General features: G+C 46.9%; 1 long non-coding RNA gene across 1 annotated transcript; it reads left to right on the forward strand.

Moving 5' to 3' along the window:
- The first annotated feature begins 2235 nt into the window (after positions 1–2235).
- Positions 2236–7111, forward strand: LOC119376479 (uncharacterized). The gene is made up of 3 exons (XR_005180577.2): positions 2236–2359; positions 6334–6400; positions 7073–7111. It is a non-coding gene; the product is annotated as an uncharacterized LOC119376479 (long non-coding RNA).
- The last annotated feature ends 281 nt before the right edge of the window (positions 7112–7392 follow it).

Here is a 7392-nt window from a genome sequence, read left to right on the forward strand (position 1 = left end):
GTTCTTAGCGGTGTTAAGCAAGAGGAAAAAAAAAGAAAACCAAGAATGCTTTTAAACCAGACGGAACTGGCATGCCTCCAGGTTTTCATATTTATATGTTTCTTAATATCGGTTTGCTTTGACATGTTTAATCTGCAACCGTGTGCAAAAACTGGGCTAGTTGGTTGTTTTTCATGGTAAATGCAGCGCAAGAAGATGGCAACACGAGAAGAACGACACAGGACAGGCGCTGAACTGTTCAGCGCTGGTCCTGTGTCGTTCTTATTATCGTGTTCCTTATGCGCTGCTTTTACCATATTTATAGTCTGTTTTAGTTGAACCAAACTGCTTGCTCGGCTGCATAGCTCAGCTGACTTTAAAGTGTTTTTTCCTCTTGGTGAAATGTAAACTGTTTACAATCGTTCATAGCGAGTATATATATTGGCTGCAGTGCAGTGCGTTTTTTTTTTTCTCTCTTAGACCGCATCCACCTCCCCCCCCCCCTTTCATTTCCTCTGCATTGTACTCTTGAGCGCGAAATGTTCAAAGCATTTACATTTTCCGGCTCCTTTTCCTTGAGAAAACTGAAGTGGAGATCGGAATGCTGCAGCTATATTTGACACTGAACATTTCATTTTATTATTTCAGCGATAGTTCTATCTATGCAAGGACCAATGATTTCTGTTAACTTACGGCTTTAGATGCATACTGAATACACGCAAGGAAAATGGTAAAACATATTTATTTATCACACATTTGTCATCCCATACTTATGTCAGACATTTGTTATCACATACTTCCCTATCATGTTACGAGGTCAAATTACTTGAAGATCCTCAACTTCAAGTGTTTTTGGCGGCGCTGCCTTTGGGCACTCCTGTCTGCTTTTCTTTTTTCTTTCGGTAAAGTACTTCGGTGCGTCCGGGAACACCGTAGGCACAGCGTCTTCTGACAAACGCGGGGTATCTCAACCACCTCACCGTTTATAATGTGTTGGTATGTCCTTTCGATGAAACTCACGTCGAAGTGCCGCTCGCAAACAACGCTGACCCTCGTCAGCTCTTTGTCAGTCCGCATAATATTTCTAGCTCATTGCTCTCGCCTCGAGAGATCCTTCGGGGCTTTAAAGACCGAAAGCTTCTCCGAGCATGATCTATACCTGCCTTTACAGCCAGGGACGAAGGATGTAGTACTTGCGCGATTTTAAGGCATGGTTCGTAGAACACGTGGGTACAGTGGCAGGTAAATAAACGACGACAGCGAAGGCGAGGCATCCGAATAAGTTGACGGCACAGCACAGAGAGAACGAACGAGCCAAAGCAAGCGCGGCGAGCACCTACGCACCTACTACTACACCAGCGCCCCTTGCGGCGGCCAGAACTTTCATTGCGTTCCGCGCATCCCTCTCCCACAGCGGGGATGCAGCGCCCGCCACACTTCCCCCTCTAGCCACCATATACTGACTGAATGAGCATTGCTGTATGTATACAAATACTGGATAATGTTACTGCACAGACGAAAAGACGCCTGCCTAAGAGCATATTAGTTCTCCCTTTTACGATATTTTACGAGGTCAGTGAATAAAGCTTTAGCCAAGTTTTTTTTTCTGTGTTGATTGATTTCACAGGTGCTGTCACAGTCTGATGTCCATCGAGCTAAAGATATTTCCAAGTGCCTCCAGTTACCCAGCAATTATTTTTTTTTCATAGAGTTTCCCAATATTAACTGGAGGGAACTCTGGTGCTGCAATCGTTCAGCCACCATGGGAATGATGGGCAGTACACGGATTTGCCTAATCTTCGTGCTTGCAGCATCGAACGCATTTGTGGCTTCATTTATTTTTGTGTTTTAGCATTCATTTTTAGATAAAAGAATTATTGTGAAATTCGTGAGGCGATTTTAATTGGTGAGCCTAAAAGGTTAAGGTGGTGAAGTAAAACTGCTGAACATTTGCTGAACTTTGTCTTGCGACAAAGCGGCTCCAGGCTACGTGGAGCCAAATGGAGCCAAAACAACGAAGTTTAGACAAATCAGTGTACCGCCCATCATTCCCATGCTGGCTGAAGCGCCATGCATTGCAGCACCCATAGACACTAACACCAGAGTTCCCGCTAGTGTATCTTTAGGAAACATTATGCTTTTTTTTTTGCCATGGCTCATGTGCCCAGTTTTCCGCATTTCGTTGTGTCATTTATACATGCAGGATAACGTTCATGTGCCCAGTTTTCCGCATTTCGTTGTGTCATTTATACATGCAGGGTAACGTGACGTACACACCACGTCTTCTCATTGCCGACTTACAAGGAAGCTTAGGAAACCTGAAGGCAACCGATTGTCTTTATGACCCTCCGTCATCATCAGCCAATGATGTCATTGCTTGGTAAGAAGGCCTTTCATTTAAGATGTTAGAAAGAATTTCTACTTTAAGCTTGACACTGTGGAATTTTCAATAAAGGGGCCATGACACCCAATTTTCGGTGATAATCTGTGTTATGCGGGTGAATCATCATGTGTTCACGAACAAGCTGGCGAAATTTTTACGCATTTGGTCGGGCACTTAATTTATTATTGAACATTTTTATAAAGATGCAAGCGGCCTGAGAGTCCGACAACACTGGCACACTCGCGAGCCGTGACGTAAGAAGCTACTAACTGTGCAAGCGTCTGCATTCTGGCAAATGATTTTGTTCCGTGGTCAGCTGCGTGTGCAGTTGAGCTATTTCAGCTTTATTCAGCTTGACGTTGAAATTGAACTATATTCAGCGGCTGAAAGTTTCATAGAAGACAACGGCTGCGCTGCTTGCAGCACATGATGTCACACATGCCATGGCAAAATGGTGGTTGCCGGCGTTGGGTGGGCTTTATAGGCAGGCAATATCTAGGGCTTATTTTGGACTGAAATATTCTTTTACATTCCATTTTTCATAGATTTGTAGGCATAATAGACCCTCTACTTCTATTTTTCGTTAAAAACGGCAAATTGTTGGCTGACCGTGTCATGGCCCCTTTAATGCTGAAGGTCCATATGTCTACTCTAAATAATTAGAAGCCCTTACCTGCAAATTTCAAGATAATGATTGTTACAGTTTATGATAGCGCAACAGTGTGATGTCGCCATTACATGTAGTTGAAACACCTTTGAAACAGTGTTGTTTTATTCTCTCTCCCAACACGATTGTTCGGCTTGTTTTCCCTTATGTTTGCTAAACACGACCTTTGAGCATGTCACGCGGTCAGCCAGCCAACACAATTAAATGTTGAACTCATGACAATGCAAAAATGGTTTGATGTATTGGTAGTACTGTGATGTTCTACAAGCAACGCACTGCCGTTCCCGCCAAACAGGCGTGCCACCGCTCCGGGACGCGCAAGCTCCGGCTTCCGGTCACTCAGCCACGCGGCCAGAGCAACAAGGCATATTGGGTTACGTTTCCCCTTCACAAGGGACGCGGCGCACGGACCGCACCTTTGCAAGCAGGTGCCGTTTTTTGGCAATAAAAGCAGTGTGTACCCAGCAGCCGAGCGGTGTGGTTCTTCCCAAGGAATGCCACACAAACCCTGCAACGTAACACTGGCAACGAGGCAGGGATTGTGAAGCGAGCGCAGCTTCGAGGTTACGTGCCATGGCTACAGGAGGAATGTACGGCGCCATCGAGCCCTTCACGGGAAAGTCCTGGGCGTCATGGATCCAGCGCGTCAACTTCTACTTTGTGGCGAACGACATCAGCGACGAAGAGAAGAAACGGGCCCTCCTCCTCACGCTATGCGGCGCGGACACCTTCGAGACTGCGTGTGCGCTGGTCGCGCCGAAAACCCCTGGAGAGGTCAGCTTCAGCGAACTGGTCACACTTCTCCAGCGCCATTTCGATCCAAGACCATTGGAGCTTTACGGCCGGTACGTCTTCCAGCGATGAGACCAAAACCCAGGTGAATCGATTAGCAGCTATGTCGCAGCCCTCAAGAGTTTGACAGCGGACTGGAACTTTGGTGTGCCGGCGGCTACGTCTGCAACATCGACATCGTCAGGGGGAAGCCAAGAGCTCGTTTCACAACGGAACCAACAATGCTGCCACAAGACATAATGCTGCGAGACAGATTCGTTGCGGCATCCGCGACGAACATCTCCAACAGCGCCTCTTTGTCGAAAAGGAGCTGACCTTCCAACGCGCTTTGGATATAGCCCTATCAGCGGAGAGTGCATCAAGGCAGCAGCGGGGAATCAAAGCGGCAACGAACTCCGGAGAGGTCAACAAGGCCGCTCCAAACAAGCTTGGAGACGAGAAACCGCCTTCCCAGCGCCGTTGCTACCGATCTGACGGCTGGCACGACCATTCGACGTGCAATTCAAAACAGCAGAGCCGTGTTTGCTCCAAAGTGGGCCATATCGGAGACGCCTGCATTGCACGCAAGAAGAAGGAAAAAGAAGCACGTGCAAACACCAAGCAACAAACGCACAGTGTCAACCCATTACCTGTGTATCAAGAAACAGGAAGCAGCGATTTCTGTTACAATCTGCATGCAGAACATGGGCGCACACACTGGCCTAAGTTCCTGGTAAACGTAGAAATAGAGCGAAAAGTTCTGCAATTTTAAGTTGACACGGGTGCCGCACGCTCCCTGATAAGCGAGGTGACCTATCACAAAGCGTGGCCAAGGAACGCCCCCCAACATTCAAGGGAACCACTCGACTTGCGCACTTGGTCAGGAGAGGAACTGTGTGTTCTGGGAACCGCATGTGTTCGGGTGAAGTGTGTCAGACGATGGCGTGCTACGGTTGCTTGCTGGTGATGAAAGGAGTGGGATGGAACCTCTTGGGACGAGACTGCTTCGCGCCTCTCCATATACATGTTCACGGAATCAACCAGATGGAACATCCAACAGACGAGTGCAGGGAAGTGGTCTCACGATACCCAGACGTGTTCAGAGAAGACATTGACGGCTACACAGGCCCCTTGATTCAGCTAGAATTGGAAGAAGACGCAAGCCCCACATTTTGTAAGACTCGCCCTGTGCCTCTTGCCCTGCAGGGGCCTATGCAAGATGAACTCGATCGCCTGCAACATCAGGGCATCCTCTCACCGATACAGCATTGCAACTGGCGACACCGCTGGTCCTCGTGGGAAAAATGATGGGAACATTGGCTGTGTGTGGTGACTACAGGAGCACTGTTAACGCAGTGGCGAAGAAGGCCTCCTAACCTCTACCAACTACAGCAGAGGTGTTCGCGAATTTGCGCGGCGGAACGCTCAGCTCGACGTTGCACAGGTTTTGGAGTATTAAATGGGAAACGGGAATGTTTCGAAGGCACCTAAACCACATAAAACCAGGTGTCGACAAAAGTCAGGCGGAAGGCCGCATGTCAAGCGAGCACGGAGAGCAACTCGCAGCAACTCGCCAAGCCACCGTGCTGGCTCCGTACATGCTGGATCCCCCAAGAGAATGCCCTGTGCCATCAGAGTTCAGCCTAACAGAAGAGCCCGGGCCACAACAACCAGCGACGCAGCTGAACACGACAACGGCATCATGTCCGCAACGACATCGTCAGCCCCCGGCCGCTACGGCGACTCCATCTAAGAGGGGAGGGATGTGATGTTCTACAAGCGACGCACTGCCATTCCCGCCAGACAGGCGTGCCACCACTCCGGGACGCGCAAGCTCCGGCTTCCGGTCACTCAGCCGCGCGGCCAGAGCGACAAGGCGTATTGGGTTACGTTTTCCCCTTCACGAGGGACGCGGCGCATGGACCGCGCCTTCGCGAGCAGGCGCCGTTTTTTGGCAATAAAAGCAGTTCGTACCCAGCAGCCGAGCGGTGTGGTTCTTCCCAAGGAATGCCACACAAACCCCGCAACGTAACAAGTACGATGTACACAAGTAGGATGTTGTGGAGGTTAATGAAACCTCTACATTTGTCTGATAATTAAGTTCTTTGAGTCTGTGTAATTCAGAAGTTTGAACTGCATGAAACTTTGTAGCACGCCAATTAAATGGCATGCCGTGGCGGTGCCACAACTGTTTTAAGCGAAGGCAGTGCCGAAGTTCCAGAGTTGTGAGTAAGAAAGGTTTACAAAAATGTGAAATTGGCCTATCCTTGCATAGCTGTAAATGCGAGCGTGCCACACACTCACCCAAAAGCCACACACCCCACCCCCAAAAGGGATATAGTAGTATTCTCCTGTAGTTTGTGTCTTTTTGTTTTTACCCACATTATAACGTGCTCTTTTATTTATTATATGATCTCACTTAGAGCACAATGCAGCCCTCTTGATTCATGACGTGTAACTGTGATGTTTTAGTCATAACACTGAGTTGAACATTCTCTGCAAGTTCATTTTTATTTTTGTTTTATCTTGGCAGGTCTGGTAAAGTCACCATCCACAAGGCTGAACCAGAGACAAAGGTTCCAAGTGGCTCCAGAGACAAAGTAAGTTGTGAGCCATATAATAAAGCACTTATTTTTTGTGAGAATTCCCGATTACCTTGGGAGCTCCTATGTGCATTGGACATATGTTTTTAATGGGGCTTAAGCCAGTATGTTTCCTGAATGTTCGTTGAAAAATATTCTACTAACTGTTCCACAGTATCGCTCTTTATCTTGACATAAAATTTATGCTCTGGAAATTTGCTTGGGATTCATATAAACAACCTAGGTGTATTTTGAGCAGTGTAGCCCTAGGTACTTTCCAGATAAGACCGTACAAGTTGTACCAAACTTCCAATTTTTCTCTTTTTTTTTCATTTTGCCATAATCATGGAAACTTATAACAGTGTTGCATTTAGAAAAATAATATCCACGTGTATGTTCAGGGACACCATTTTGTTTACAACTTCATTGTGTAAATAGCCTGTGGCAGTGCTAATAGGCGTAATAACAACATATCTATGTGCATGTTTAGTGAATGATAAAGTATTATTTAATGTAGCCACATGAAAACAGTTGTATGAACAGTATTTCAGTGCTCTTTGCAACTCTCCAACTAACGTTGAAATTATTGTGAGTGGCAAGTTGCAATTTTAGCAGTTGTGCTTATATACACAAAACCGGTTGGTCAATTCTTCTAGAGCTGTCCTCTTATTGTTGCTTTTGATTTTCCAGGATGTACAACGGTTTCCTGCTGACCAGGACCAAGATGTTGCCGAGGTACGTGTCATGGTTATCCTAAAAGGGGTACTGACACGAAAATTTTCAGTTGTATTTTCTTGCATCAAATGAAATGCCAAGCCCTCAAGAGCCTAGAAAATGTAGTGCTAAGCATGAGCACACCCTGAAAGGTAATTAGAGTACATTTTGAAAAGCTAGTTTCGGTTCGTACTGTACTGACGTCACGACACAATATGAGCTTCTCGTCACATGCTCAAACAAGATTGTGACGTTTCCACGGCCGCTCTGTACTGTGGCTCCGTTGATGACACACA

The sequence above is a fragment of the Rhipicephalus sanguineus genome, unplaced genomic scaffold, assembly GCF_013339695.2.
Source record: "Rhipicephalus sanguineus isolate Rsan-2018 unplaced genomic scaffold, BIME_Rsan_1.4 Seq1220, whole genome shotgun sequence".
Classification (NCBI taxonomy): domain Eukaryota; kingdom Metazoa; phylum Arthropoda; class Arachnida; order Ixodida; family Ixodidae; genus Rhipicephalus; species Rhipicephalus sanguineus.